Source organism: Sus scrofa, chromosome 17 (assembly GCF_054392235.1).
Source record: "Sus scrofa isolate SSC_HxYL_T2T_F1_AM1 chromosome 17, Sscrofa_HxYL_maternal_Yorkshire_Landrace_v2.0, whole genome shotgun sequence".
NCBI classification, from domain to species: Eukaryota; Metazoa; Chordata; class Mammalia; order Artiodactyla; family Suidae; genus Sus; species Sus scrofa.
This window is the reverse complement of record NC_139399.1, coordinates 69,372,869-69,387,441: the sequence shown is the minus strand read 5'-3', so window position 1 is coordinate 69,387,441 and position 14,573 is coordinate 69,372,869. Positions and strand designations below refer to the sequence as shown.

Here is a 14,573-nt window from a genome sequence, read left to right as displayed (position 1 = left end):
GAGAACAAGTCAGAAACAGAAGCGAGGGAGCTGCAGCCACACGGCCACGCGCCCTGGGTACCCACTGCTCCCCCTCCAGAGCGCGGTCCATCCCAAAGGCTCTCATTGCCCTGCAGCTCTTCAGGTCAAGGCCAAACCCCTCCCGGAAACAGACAAGCCTCGGGCCAGTGCCGACGAAACCAAAGGCACGGGCCCACCCCCGAGGGACCGACCTGGCCACGTCCCCCGAGACCGGCCTGTCAGACCCCAGAAATAGGCTACAGTGTTGCTCACATCATCCCAGGGCACCAGGCTGTTCCCTGGGCTGCCCCCGGGACGCGGGAGTGGAGTCCCGCAGATGCGAACGCCGCGAGGTTTAAAGGTTTAACACGGACAGCTCGCACCAGGAGGAAGTAAGGAACGGAGGCTGGAGATGGAGAAATTCAATCCGGGCAGCGGGACGCCAGCCTGCGGCTCCAGGGACCCACCCTCCCGCCGCTCTCGGGAAGGCGCGAGGGGGCCACCCGACCTGGGCCCCGGGAGACCCCACCCTCTCCACGCAGCAAGGCCATTGGGGGTGAGCAGTGCTGCGTGGCCAGCCGCCTCTGTGGCCACTGACTGTTTCAGGGCTTTCATGTCGAGATGTCCGCTTTGCAGAGGAAGACCACCTGTCACCTGGACGCTTAAGGACCCTTGTCCTGCTTGTGGCCACTGGGCCACAGTGCCTGGCTTCTTTCTTTGGTTAAAAAACCCCAAAACTTGGGAGTTCCTGTCGTGGCTCAGTGGTTAACGAATCCCACCAGGAACCATGAGGTGGCGGGTTTGATCCCTGGCCTTGCTCAGTGGGTTAAGGATCCGGCGTTGCCATGAGCTGCGTTGTAGGTCGAAGATGTGGCTCGGATCCCACGTTGCTGTGGCTCTGGCGTAGGCCGGTGGCTATAGCTCCAATTAGAGCCCTAGCCTGGGAACCTCCATGTGCCGCGGGAGCAGCCCTAGAAAAGGCAAGAAGACCAAAAAAAACCAAAAAAAACAAAACAAAAAAAAACACCCAAAACTTAATGGAAACAAAGACTCCACCTGTCCAGCTTCCAGAGCCACGAGAGAAGCTGCTAATGTGCTCTGTCCGGTGCAGTGGCCGCCGGCCGCAGGGGCCCGAGCACGTGAGATAATGGCTCACGGAGAGGAAGGGGATGCTTCCTAACTGCATCCCTTCCACTCAGGTGGCCCAGTGGCAGGTGCCGTCCATTCTGGACAGAGGCTCCAGGGCCTCCCTGGGCTGCGGCCCACGGGGCCCAGGAAGCTCTGGAGACCCCGCCAAGCAGAGGGAGGATGCCGGAGAGAGCAGTGAGGGCCTCAGGCCACGCCTGCTCTTCTTCCGATGTCCAAGACCACTTTGGCTCTGTCGCCTGGTACCTGCTGACACATGCTCCTTGCTAACTGCGAACTGCAGGCGGAAAGACCAGGCCTTCCCGCGCCTGGGGCTGTAAAACCCTGGAGGTCGAATCGGGTACACGCACCCGCGCTCCAGACAGCACAGCCTCTTCACAAGGTGGGCTGTGGTCTGCAGAAGCGACCCCACTCGAGTCCCGGTGACCACAGGGAGGAGCCGAGAGGGCCCTTTTGAACCCGGCTCAGCCCCGCTGTGCGCAAGGCTCCGGCAGAGCGCCGGCGGAACAAGCAGGTGTGTGTCTTCCGTCCACGGAGCGCAGTCCCGGCCTCCTGGGAACTTAAAGCCTCTTCCCGAGGGCGGCCGGCCCGGGCCCAGGCGGCCGGCCCGAGGAGCCCCCGGCTCGTCCACACCAGCGAGCCCACTCACCACTCAGCTCGGGACGGGCCCATCTGGTTAGACGTTCAGGCAAGAAGCCGCGCGTTCCCAGGCTGGAGGAAGGGGAACGCACCCTCCTGCGACGTCGACCACGGCATTCACGCCCGCCCTCTGTCTGCCCGCCCCGACCAAAGCGCTGCCTGCTCGACACGCACTCGGAGAGCAGCTTCCACGTCCAGCACAAGCGGCTCCCAAGCGAGCTCAGCCCCAGGGGAGCGGACGCCCTCGGCTGCAAACGCATCCGGCTCAATGACCCTCGCTCCGGGACACAGTCCGGCGGCGCAGTCCGGCCGCAGCCGGGACGGGGGTGCGAGCTCTGCACAGGGAGCGCCGTCCATCCCTCGGGGCCGTGGCCACGGGACCCACGGGAGCAGCGGTACACTGAGCGCAGCCGACAAATCAGACTGTGCGGACGAGACAGGACCCAGGACCTGGACGCGCGGCCGGGGCGGGGGCAGGACGCTCGGATGCCACCTCCATCCAGGTCGGGCCGGTCTGCCGTCCTCGCCCTTGGCCGGCTTCCCTCCCCCATCCGGGCCCCTCCCGCCGGCGCATGCCAAGCAAGACCTGCTGGGGCCCCTAACCAGTTTCGGCCTGGGGCGAGGTCACTGCTACCCACACTTCTGAGCACCCACGGGTGGGAATTTGAACCAACGTCGGGGAAGGGCACGACTGTCTAAGCCCTCCCAGGAGAAAAAAGAGACACAAACGCAGAGGGAGAAAAACGCCCAAATTCTGCTGCTGTTCACTTCTCCCCCCTTCAGGCAGCTCTCAAGGTGGGGAGGCTCCTTGATCCTGAGCAGACAACGACACCGTGGCAGCCCCAGGCTTGAGCAAGCGCGCCAGCCGTGCTGGTTTCACGGGGCGTCTACACACATGTGCCCGGGCCCCTCCAAGAAGCCTGGACCAGGAGCTCTGGGGCTGGTCCTTGAACCCACACGTTTCAGAGTCCCACGTGGCTTTCTGCGGTGAGAGGCCAGGACAGGCCCGCCCCCCCCCCGCCCGCGTTACCTGCCCGCTCCCTCCCTTGCGTGTCAGAACCTGCTCTGCGATAAGCGTTCTTTGGAACACAGGCACTGGTGCCGCCTGGCACGGAGTCAGGGACAAGACGGCCCTGGTCGTCCTGCCTCTCGGAGTCTTGCAGGGCGACCCCATGCCCTGGGTTACATCTGTCGCCTGGAGCTCTGCCTGGTGCTCCTCCCTCTCCAAAGCTCCCCAGTTTGGCCAGCAAGTCACACGCTTGCCCTGGTTTAAGGCAACAGCCTGGACGTCACCTTCCAGCCAAGCTCAGCGGCACAGGCGCCAGATGACAGTGGACCTCTTCTCACCAGCGGCCTTGCGTTTGCTCCACAAAGCACAGCCTCTCTGTCCCTAAGGCGGCCGCCGTTTCTTCCAGAACCCGGATTCAACAACTGCCTACAAATCGTGCCTCATGCCAGCCTCTCTTCCAAGAAGGCCACAGAAAAGGCACCTGTTAGGGCCTGCGGTCGCCCCTGCCTGGGAAAGGTATGAGCTCAGAGTCAGACAGGTCAGCCCACCCCAGAGCCACGCAGACATTCCCACTGCCGATGTGACCCGAGCACCCAGGGGTGCAGGGGCATCCAGGGGCGTGGTGGCTGCCTGAGCAGACAAGGCGGCCTGGGGGTGATGCCCAGGGGAGGGTGCCGGGCCCGTAAGCCCACCTCGGTGTGCGCCCTCCTACCAGGCACCCAGGCCAGGGGCCAGGGGCAAGCCAGCCAGCCCGGCTGCAAGAGGCAGACCATGCAAGAGCTCCAGTGAGGAGACAACAAGCAGAGGGACACGTGGGAGGGCAGGCGGAAGCCCCAGGCCTGCGTGTGTCCCAAGCACAGGCCCTTGCGAAGGCTGACGGCCGCTGTGCAGCCCATCGCAGAGCTGACAGTCTCTGTGCCACTGGAGAAGCAGCTGGAAGAAGGTCATGCCTTGAAATTCTCCCAAATGACCCTGAAGACTTTCTGAGTTTCGAAGGGAAAGGAAATAAGCGCCTCAAAATTCACAGACCCCAGCGTGGCCAACGCAACACAGGTTTATTAACGTGAGCTGCAGGTGCTCCGTGTCTGACCGGAGTGAGACCCGCCAGGGCCGGGGACTACCAGCAAAAACACTCGGACACGGTAAACACGGCGGCAGAGACAGAAATTCATCACCGTCCACAGAAACTGCACTTAAAGGGCCAAACTAGAGCCTTAAACACGAACACTGCTTAGGATCTAGGTACCCGTGACTAATCAACGCTGTTCCAACAGCAGCTTCCCCACAGTCTCAACGAGCTTATAAAATACCTCAGGAGCATCAAGTGTCAGAAGTCACACCTCACCCTGGGTTGGCGCGCGGCCCCGAGCCCTCAGGTGAGGGACCACGGGAGCCCAGGGTCTTTTGGAAAGTCCACCCCCACCTGAACAGCCCTCACTTGAAAGCGTTCCCGCGGCGCGTTCCAGCAGAACTGCAAACCCACCTTCCAGGACTGCCTCGGCCTCGATACCCTGCATCTGTGTCCCTGCCTGGAGGCGGGGGGGGGGGGGGGGTCGATTCCCACGCCCCGGGGGCTGACGGCGCTCTGAGCACCTACACCGCGGGGTCCTCTTGGTTCCCCCCATACCCCTCGCGACGACCCATTTTACAGGCCAAGGCCCTTGAGGCAAGAGCAGCTGAGCAACTTTCCTCCCATCAGAGCCAGAGAGACGCTTAAACTCTCCAAGGGAAGCCGTCGGCGCCGCAGGGCCATCACCTCCGCTTTGGCCCGCAGGCCCTGCACACCTTACACCTGCTGCCGCCCACCGCCCCGGGCGAGGTGGGCCCCCGGCTTTTCCCGGGGATACGAATGACAGGCCCTGCAAAAGACAGCAAAGCCACGGTCTGCAGACAGCACACGAGTACACGAAATGTTCCCCGAATTTCCCCACCAAAAAAAGCAATGCCGCTCTGGCGACCGCAGCCGAGTGTCACGGGACTGTCAAAGCCAAGCCAGTTTTAAGTCCCTGCCCGGGACTCACTTGCTAGCACTTCCTGGAAGGCGCGGGGGCGAGGCCAAGGGCGGCGCGTTCACACACACGGGCATAACAAGGGCTCATCCAAGGGTTAACCCGGAGCCGGAGCCGGAGCCGGGCCGCCGGGTGCGCTCGCAGGGAGAGAGGACCGCGCCAGGCGTATGGGTCAGGCCTGAAGCTCACAGCGCTAAGTTCACTCGGAGTTGAATTCAACCCCTTGATCTCCGTCCATCCTCAGCCCTGCTCCTCCAACCCGCGGCTTCGCACGGCCAACAGCGACGGGGCAGCAGGCCGGGTGTCCGGCAAAGTCGCGGCGAGCCAGCTGGAGAACTACCTCTTAATTTTGGAAGAAATAAAACGGTTTCATAAACATTCGCGCGCACAAAAAAGGAAAAGCTATCCATTATATGTGCTGCAAGAAGGAAAGTTCTGACCCAGTCACGAAGCACTAGTCAGCGTTGTAGAGAAACAGTGTGAGGGGGGCACTGTCAGCGAACATTCTGGTTTTAAAGGGCAGTAGCGAGAGGAATGTAAGAGCGGGAACTCAGAGCCAGGGTGCCTGGGCTGAAAACCCTGCTCCATAACTCAGTCCTGGGTGACTGAGAGGAAGTTACTTAACCTCTCTGTTCCTCAGCTTCCTCAAGAACAGACTAAGGAGAAGGGACCTAAGGATACGTCTTGGAGGCTGGTGTGGAACCACCGGAACAGAGGGACTGTAACGTGCTTACAGCGGGTCTCAAACAACACGCATCAGGTATTATCGTCGTCACCTTAGATAAGAGCTGTTACTAAGGGGAGGGCAGGTGAGGCCAACAGGAAAGGTAAATTCTAAAGAGAGTCACTCAGTCGTCCATGTGCTCAGGGCCACGTTTTAAATGGCACCACGCGAGGCACCGGGCTGGACGGGGAGGAAGCGCAGCGGACGGTTCCTGTCCCATCAAGGGGAAGGGAACTAACAACCTGGTCCCTACTCCAAGCTGGGGACGACCATGCTCCACCTGTGGGCCCTGCCAGGTGCATGCCACATGTCGCAGAGGAAGGAACTGAGGCAGGAAGGGCCCTCGCTCTGCCCCCGGGGCAGGGAGCAGCGAGGCCGGGGGTCCCAGGACACCTCTGCTCTCTGGCTGTGCCCTTGCACCAGCTCTGGAGGATGGAGAGGTCCTGCAGCTTGCAGCCCTGCGTGCCGTGGGTACCCCAGAAATGTCCCTGGATCTGACCCCAAGGAGACCAGTCTCCAGACCTGCGCAGGCAGCCCCAGCCAAGGGACAAATGCAAATGCTGCTGGCGGCCGGTCCAGAGCGTGTCCTAGGCTGACCATCAGGATAAAAACCCCAAGGACAAGAGCACAGCGTCTTGGGAGGCGACCCTCACGCTCCAGAGCGCCAGGAACATCCTACCAACCGCCCCACCCCCGGCTTCTTCCCCCAGAAACACGGGGCAGAGTGACTTGTAGTCACCCAACAGTCTTCTTCTGGGCTTATCAAGTCTCCAGACTTAACTCTGCTGATTTTTGAAAGGTAACTATGGAGAAGGAGGAAGCTTTTAACATCAGATTGCATGTCTATTTTAGCTCACACGTGTGTCAGGTAAAGAGTGGACAGTGATGTACAGTCCTCTAAGGCGGACATAACAACAGAAGGCAGCAGAGGGGAAGGGCAGACCCAAGCACACGACCAGGTAGGCAGCCGCAAACCCACAGGTGGTCGCCAGGGAGGGGAGGCCGCACCGCCAGCGGGGACGCTGACTTTTCACCACGTGCCCTCCTGACTGGTGGATCACGGGCGCCCGCGGGAGACTCAGACACAAGGGGGTGGGGATCCTAGCGCCCCTGCCCTGCGCGCCCACCCTGACTCATCCCTGCGGGCGGAGAGGGGCTGGCGGGCGCCCGGCCCCAGCTCTCCAGCCCCACTTCCGGGTGCAGCGGCCGGCAGTCCGGTCCCGGGGCCGCAGTTGCCCGGCGACGCGGGGTCTGGGCTGCCGCCCGGGACCCAGGCCCGCCGCCCTCGCTGCCGGCCGCCCCCGCTCCCGGCCGCCCCAGCCGCAGGCGCCAACTTTCCTCCCAAGTTTCCTCGGGGCCCGGACGCGGCCGGCGGCTGGGGCGGAGGGAGGCCCGGCGGGTCGCGGCCGGGGTCCGGGCCTGGCCGGCGGGCAGGGGGCGCGGAGTTCCGGCCCCCCCGGCCCGGCCCGGCCTCCCCGCCGCCCGCGGCCCGGCCCGGGCCCGCCCGCCAGATGCCGGGCGCCGCTCCCGGACGCCGCGGGGTCGGGGTCCCGGCCGGGTCACTCACCTGGACTGCGGTTCCTCCGGCGCCGGCCGAGCCCAGCTGCCCGCCCCGCCCCCGCCCCGCAGGCCCGCGACCCACTGACACCGAGGCGGAAGTGCGGCCGGCCGCCCAGCGGACTGACAGCGACGCCGGCCACTCGCTGCGCCCGGCGTCGTCGCGTCGGCCGCCGCCCGCCCAATCAGCACCCGGCCCGAAGGCCGCTCCGGGAGGCGGGACTAGGCTAATCCCGTCTCCGGAGTGGACCCTCCCTCCGCCCCTCGAAGGTCCCGCCCAAGTGGAGGAGTGATGAGGCGGGAGAGCAATCGGGGAATGGGGAGGCGGGGTTATGCAGATATTGACCCGAAAGGGGCGGGAGGGAGGAAGGAAGGGGCGTGGCTGGGCGAGGTGAGTTTACAAACAGCAGGTCAGGTGGCCCCGGCGAGGATGCTCTGCAGGCTGAGGCCTCTGCGCCGGCCGCTCCCAACCCCTGGGGACGGGCGGAGGCGGGAGTCACCCTCCCAAAGCTGCTTCCCTCAGCTCAAGCATCTTGCAAGGCTTCCCACCTTCCACCCTCTGTGCCGTGCCTGTCACCGCTCACCAAAACCCGGCGCCAGTTTACCCTGAGGCTGCATTCCTGACTCTTCACTCCCTTGTTTAAAACCTTTGGGGGCTCTTACTGACATTCACTGGCTCCATGGTTAAGTCCAGAAGCTCTGGAGTCAGCCCCGGGCTACCATCCTTACCAGCTGTGTGGCCATGGGCCAGTAAACGAAACTTTACGAGCCTCTGAGTACCGAGATTTTCCTTTGAGGAGTCCCCACTGTGGCAGAGTGGGCTAAGAATCCAATTGCAGTGGCTCAGGTCACTGCAGAGGCGTGGGTTCAATCCCCTGCACCTGCAGTGAGTTAAAGTCTCCTGTGTTGCCGCACCTCCGCGAAGGTTGCAGCTGCGGATTGGCTTCAGTCAAGGTCCCAGGAATTTCCACATGCCATGAGCACAGCCATTTAAAAAAAAAAAAAAAAAAAAAGGCTTTCCTTTCCAGACCATGTTTCTCCCACCCTCATCCCATTTAAGTCTTGGGTGTGGTTTGAGGTCGGTGGAATAACATGAATCAGGCTGGATGCTCAGAGTCACAGCAGTTGGTTGCGGGGGGAGTGAGTGACCCTGTCCTGGCCAGTAAGGGTCAGCCCTGGGACTTTTGCTGGGCGTCAGAGAGCTCAGGCCAGAGGGAAAGCTAAGGTCAAATGACTTTCCCATCTGCCCACAGCCAGCCACAGCACCGGGCTAGGTGGCAGAAAGATCCAATCTGGGGCTGCTGCTAGGTATCTTGTCACCAGGTGGGGAAAGGGGCACCTGGGAATGGAACCAACCCAGAGGAAAGCAAGAGCAAATAGCCTGGGTCACCTGGAACCAGCCGCACCTTCAGCCAGCTCTATCCTAGGTTTCTCAGTGAGTTCGCATTTTCTTTCCTGCTTAAGCCAACTCAAAGCCAAAGAATCACTGCAACCCTGGACCCACAAGAGTTCGGAGAGACCTCCTCCCGTGGAGCACATGCTGAAATTCCTGCTCATCACTGCCCCTTCCGCAAAGCCGGCCCCAGCTGGGCCTCTGCGCTTTCTCCTCAGAACACGTCTGCCCATTTCCAGCCGGGGTGCAGGGGGTTGGACTGTGGCTGCCTTGAGGGCAGCGGCAGGCCTTGGCCGGTACAGATGTGGTGCCTTGGTCAGGAACGGGGCATCGGCGCATGCAGCAGGGCTGGGGCCCAGGCTGCGTTTCTGGGCCCACCGAGCCAGCCAGCCCCATCCCAAGGCCGGGCCCCAGCTCCCTGGTGGGCCCACTGTCGTCGGGCGCCCGAGACGTGCGGGGACTGAGAAGGCCCTCTCCCAGCCTCTGCTGAGGAGGAAAGCCGGGAGGGAGGCGGGGCCCAGCCTCAGAAACAAAGGCATTGCCATGGTTACCTCTGAAGAAACCGACTGGAGCAGGAGAGGCAAGGGTGCAGCGTGAGGCTCCCAAGCCAGGACAAGGACAAGGCCGGTTGCCACGGAGATGCTTGGCGGCTTCCTTGGGTCTGGCCGGAGTCCAGCGCAGGGTCCTGGAGCCAGTGCCCTCCACGTCCCTCACCCTGACAAGCCTCTAAGACGCTGCCCCGCTTGTAGAAGACATGCCCCTAAGGGGTTCAAGCTACGCGCCCACCCCCGGCCGTGAACTCCAGAAGTGAGAGTGGGGTGTCAGAGCTCAGGCCGGAGGAGAGGCTGAGGTTGGATGAGCCTGCTGTCTGCTCACAGAGCACCCTGGGGCCGAGCAAGGCCGTCTCCGCCCTTAGGGCTGAGAATGGGCTCTGATCCCACATGGATCCTGGGGCTGGGATGTCAGTTTAGCCTCTTTATGTATTTATTTTTTGGCCACGCCTATGACATGTAGAAGTTCCCGGGTCAGGGATGGAATCCGGGCCATGGCGGCGACCTGAGCCGCAGCAGTGACAATGCCAGGTCCTTAACCCACTGAGCCACCAGGGAACTCCAGGTTAAACCTCTTTAAAGAGATGCAATAACCTGGGTTCTGAGGGTGAGCTGCTGCCTCCTCTGTTCTGGTCCCTGCGGCCAGGATTGGACGGACTCCTCCCTCAGTTAGAGGCTGGAAGGCCAGCGCCTTGGGACCAACTCAGGAGTGTTTTCGTCGTCTTCACTAGGTCAGGAGGCCAATCCCAAAGGCAAAACCTTCCAGGAATGGGATGGAAGATGAGAGCAGAAAAGCAGACAGAGAGGGTTTGGGGCCAGGCAATCACGACAGCGATGGTGGTGACCGCTGACGTGACCCGCTGGCTGGTGACTTACAGGCCTCATCCGGTTTCCGATTTGCAACAGCCAACCAGTTAAATAGATACTACGTGTCATCATCCCACCTCCCAGATGAGCCAGCTGAGCCTCAAGCAAGGGAGGCGGCTTACCTGAGACCTGCAAGGAGGAAGTGTCCCAAATCCGTGCCTGCGTTCCCGCCGCCCGGCAGCCCGGCACGCCTGGGAGCTCGTCAGAAAGGCAGGGCCCTGCCCAGACCAGGATCTGCACCCGAAATAGGTGCCCGGTGTTCCTGGGAACCGGGGGAGACGGGGCGGCCCGTGGCCATGACGAGAGCTGATAGCTGCCCCGCGGTGGGGGTTGTCTTGTGGCCTCCGTCCTGAGCCCTGGGACCCAGCGCGGCCCCAGAGCCTTTTCAGGACCCGGGGGCCCATCCCTGTGCGCAGTCAGATCTGAGAAGTGCCAGGCTGGTAGAAAACTTTGGTGGTGGGAGACAGGTGGGGATCTGGTCTCACCAGAAGTGCCCTCAGATCAGGCCAACCCCAGTCACATCTGCCTGTGGCCTCCCCACACCCGGGACCAGGGTGACTGGAGCTTCCCTGGCCTAACTCCTTCTGAGCAGGATCAGGGCTGCCGGGGGTCCACGAGCCTCCCGGGGGGCCGGTTGGCCCCGCTGGAATGAGTGTGGCGTCCTGGGGTGGGGAGGTGCCAGCCGCCCAGGAGCACCTACCCGAACTTGACCCTCGAGAGGCATTTTCCTGGCATCAGCCTCCTTCTTGCCATCACGTCTCGAGGAGGCAGAACAGGGACCCCTGCTCCCCGGCTCCCCAACCCCCATCCCGGCAAGATGGAGGCCCGAGCAGAGGAGCTGGCCAGGGCGGTGCTGCAGAGCGGGCAGCCTCGCCCACGGCCCCTGCTCTTTGCTGACCCCTCTCTCCATCCCCCGCAGGTGTCTGCGCCTGGGCGGATCTCTTGATCACAGTCTGCCGCCAGAGTTGCGGCAGAGTGGGCATCCGAGGCTGCTGGGCACCGGCATTGCTGACCTGGCCTCTGTCCCGGGGGAGGCCCAGCCTGAGGCTTTACTCCTCTCCTGCCCCCCCACCGCCCCCGTCCACGGAAAGGATGTTTTCCCACTCGCTTCCATGGAATGCTGGGGAATCTTCCATCTGGAGACAACCTGAGCGGCCAGAGGGCGGCTGGCCACTGGGACCTGGCCCCGGCCTTCCCGTGGCCCAGGCCGTCCCTCCCCACACAGCTTTCCAGTTTCCTCTGCAACGTGACAGTGCTCCGTTCCCTGCCGTCGGAGAAGAGTATTTTTAGTTTTGAACCCACCACGTGGAGAGAGACGAGTTATCAATAGCAGCGGCAAAGGGCTTTTTTTTTTTCCCCGTGGCTTTGGGACCTGAGCAAGCTCTGCACCCGTTAAATTTCTGCCAAAAGAGAAAAAATGTATTTCTCTCCTAAACTTTTTACCCAACGCCTTCCTCGCTGCGGCAGCTTTGCCAACCAACTCTTCCCAGGGGAACCCCACCGAATTCACAGTGCAACCCCCCCCCCAGCCCCCTGGCCTCTGCAGGAGGAAAGGGGGCACAGAGACCACTGCCCCCTGGGAAGGGCCGGGCAGGAGCAAGCTGACCCTGGGGAGCCCAGGGGAATGCAGGGCTGAGGCTGCACAGCCCAGGGACAGGCAGGAGAGAGGGTGGGAGGGGCAACTTCCACGCTCAGAATTGATGTGGGCCCCGCTTCCAGCTTCAGTAGCATTTATTGGGCACTTACTCTGTGCCCAGCACTGGCTGAGTTCCTTTGAGCGCGCTATCTCAGTCAAATGCCCCAATCACCCTCTTGAGAGTTTTTCGAACAAGGTACCATGGATGCTATTTTTTTAATTTAAAAATTTTTTTTTCTTTTTAGGGCTGCACCTGCAGCATATGGAAGTTCCCAGGCTCGGGGTTGAATGAGAGCTGCAGCTACCAGCCTCCACCACAGCCACAGCAACTCGGGGATCCAAGTCTGATTTGCGACCTACACCACAGCTCACGGCAAGGCAGGATCCCCAACCCAGTGAGCGACACCAGAGACCAAAGCCGAACCCTCATGGCTTCTAGCAGGATTCGTTTCTGCTGTGCCATGACGGGAACTCCTGGGAATGCTATTTAAACAAAGCCAACAAGTGCCCCCCTTCTCAGGGCCGTTCCTATACTGGTGTGTATGGGCCCCTCCAGGACACAGAAAGACCCAGGATGTATTGGAATTGGGCACTGGGAAGTTTTTCCCCTGTGGAAGTTCTTATGTAACTCCCAAGCGGCCTCCTACCTTGCAAGGCATTTGGGCCCTGCTCGGCTGCCTGCTTTTTAGGATGAGTTAGAGCTGCATAGAAGAGAAAACCCGGAACAACAGTGGCTTCCACAAAGTAGACATACACTTCTTTCTCACATGACACAAGCCCAGGCTCTCCAGGGCTGGTAGGGTACCCAGTTCCTCCCCTATTATATCTCTCTTCTAATGCCAGCTTCCATTCTTCATGACCCAAGACGGCTGCTGCTGCTCCAGTCATCGCATGCATACTTGACCAGGAAGAAGGAGTGAGGGAAAGAACAAAGGCAGAAGTGCTGCCCCGCCCGGAGAATCAGCTCCCTTTGAGGATCTGCCCCTCAAGACACCCCAGGCACTTCTGTTCGCATCTCACGAGCCAGAACTTCATCCCATGTCACGCTTGGTGGGACAGTAGCATTTCAGCTGAGTGCACTGGCAGCCTGAATAAAACAGCCCAGGGAAGAAGATTACGTGTGGCCACTTGTCAGAGGACCTGCCTGCTGGCCTCCCCTGGGGGAGGGCCCTGAGACCACCCAGGCCCGGCCGAGGCCCCCAGCACCCTCGTGGATTCGCAGGGAGGTATGGGCTCACGACAGCTGCCCGGAAAGAAGGGGCAATGCCAGGTGCAAAGCAGAGCTCTCAACTCACAGTCCCTGACATGCCAGCCACCCACAGCCTGTGTGCCTACTGTGTGCCCAGCGTGGTGCCATCAGAGAGCCTCAGCCTGGTCCCTGGACAAGGAGCCTCAGTTTCTCTCTTTCTGGCTGTGCCCTGACTGCTAAGCACCTGGGGCCCTGCTGGCCCTGCTCTGGGTGCCAGTTGCCAACACAAGTAGGCGCCAGGGGACCCCAGAGAAGCAGGGGGTGGCCCGGTCCTTCTCTCCCCCGCCTTCCCAGGGGGCTCACGTGGAGCGGGAGGGGTGTGGGCGCATCTGTGCGCAGGGGACCAGCAGGGCGGGTGGAAGCTGCGGGGAGAGGCAGCTTGGGCTGGGCTAAATTTAACTTGTCAGAGCTGCTGGCCCGGCCAGGGGAGTTGCCAGGCATGGGGGTGGGAGGGGGCAAAGTTTAAACATGCCCAGGGAGCAGGATGGGGGTGGCCCAAGGCAGTGTGATTCACTCATCTTCCGGGGCACAGCCAAGGCCAATGGGGAGGGGGCCGGTGGCAGCAACCCCACCTTGTTCTGGGCACCCTTGCTTGATGCTGGGGGTGGGGCTGGGGGCCTTGGGTAGGCGAGCAGGCCCTCTGGGCTTTTTGGAGGACAGGCGGGCTCCCCGATTCCATCCCAGGAGAGGAGGGCAGTGAGGGAGAGGGGGGACCGGGAGCAGTCTGTGCCCAGCAGTCCTAGCTGGCGGGGGCAGCCCATGGGGTTCCCAGGGGCACGGGTGGGAGAGCAGTGGTGCAGCCTGAATCCTGCTGCCTGCTGCTGAGTGGGTCTCTGTGCTCAGTTTATGGCTCTCCTATTGTCATCTGGAAATTCTTAACCTCTGAGGCGGGGGCCCACAGTTCCATTTGGCACTGGGGCCCACAAATGCTGAGCCACCCCGAGAAGGGCTCAGTGCAGGAACTGGGGCCCGCAGGGTGTTGCCTGCCCACTTCCAGGGCCGCAGGAGTCGCGTGCAGCCAGCCAGGTGACTCCATCCCCTCCAGGCAGGGGGAAGGCTGGCCGGGAGTGCCACGGCCCAGGGCTCTGGCCCTGAGGGCTGGGGGCCTCTCTGAGGCACCCCTGGAGACAAGGCAAGGCTGGCACCTCCAGCCATTCACCAGCCTCCGCTGCCTTCTGGGCTCCCAGCCAAGCTGCACACATCGTAGGTACTCTATAAAATCCCTGGAGGCAAGCAGGAGGGGGCTGGGAGGGGTGGCGGGGGGTGGGTGGGCGGACAGCAGTGTGGGGAGGGAGTGGGGGATGGTACTTGCAGCCCCACGCCAGCCCTGGCTCTGCCACCTGCTAACAGAGGACCTCTCCGAGCCTCAGTCTCCCCAGGGTGTCTAAGGTCCAGAGGGGGCAGGAGAGCACAGGCACGTGGCCCCGTGACGAGCGTCCGCGGCTCTGTCCGGCTTCACCGGACCCCAGATCCTCCTGTGAGGCCAGAGGCTGATGCCACCTCTGGCCCCAGTCAGTGACAGGTAACTAGAACCTGAAACATCAGTCCCTCACTTTGAGATGGTCAGGCTGTGGGCTTGCTGCCAGGTCTGTGGGCTGTGGGATGTCAGGCTGGAGGTACCACACCAAGGGATGTGGCCGAAACATGGCGGGAACAATGAAGAAGGAGGAAGGGAAGGTCAAGGGACGGGTAGGTGTTCGAGTCCCGTGACGGAGGGCAGTGAATCCCTATAGGTGGTTAATCTGTGCTCCACATTCCGGGAAGGGGTCAGATCTTGTGCTGGGTGGTACCCA

At 62.1% G+C, this 14,573-nt stretch overlaps 1 protein-coding gene and 1 long non-coding RNA gene across 6 annotated transcripts in view; one reads left to right on the top strand and one right to left on the bottom strand.

Moving 5' to 3' along the window:
- Nucleotides 1–12,491, bottom strand: part of OSBPL2 (oxysterol binding protein like 2) — a 45,101-nt gene extending 32,610 nt beyond the window's left edge. For 4 of the 5 annotated variants that reach the window (XM_021078214.2, XM_021078216.2, XM_021078215.2 and 1 more), the window contains exon 1: nt 7,095–7,173. The gene's annotated coding sequence lies outside the window, so the exon portion shown is untranslated. Of the gene's footprint in view, nt 1–7,094; nt 7,174–12,461 lie in introns of those variants that run through there. The other variant, XM_085003331.1, reaches the window with a different exon arrangement.
- On the top strand, nt 6,436–12,643 carry LOC146395422 (uncharacterized). The gene is made up of 3 exons (XR_014832038.1): nt 6,436–6,486; nt 8,549–10,144; nt 10,815–12,643. It is a non-coding gene; the product is annotated as an uncharacterized LOC146395422 (long non-coding RNA).
- Nucleotides 12,644–14,573: the final 1,930 nt, after the last annotated feature.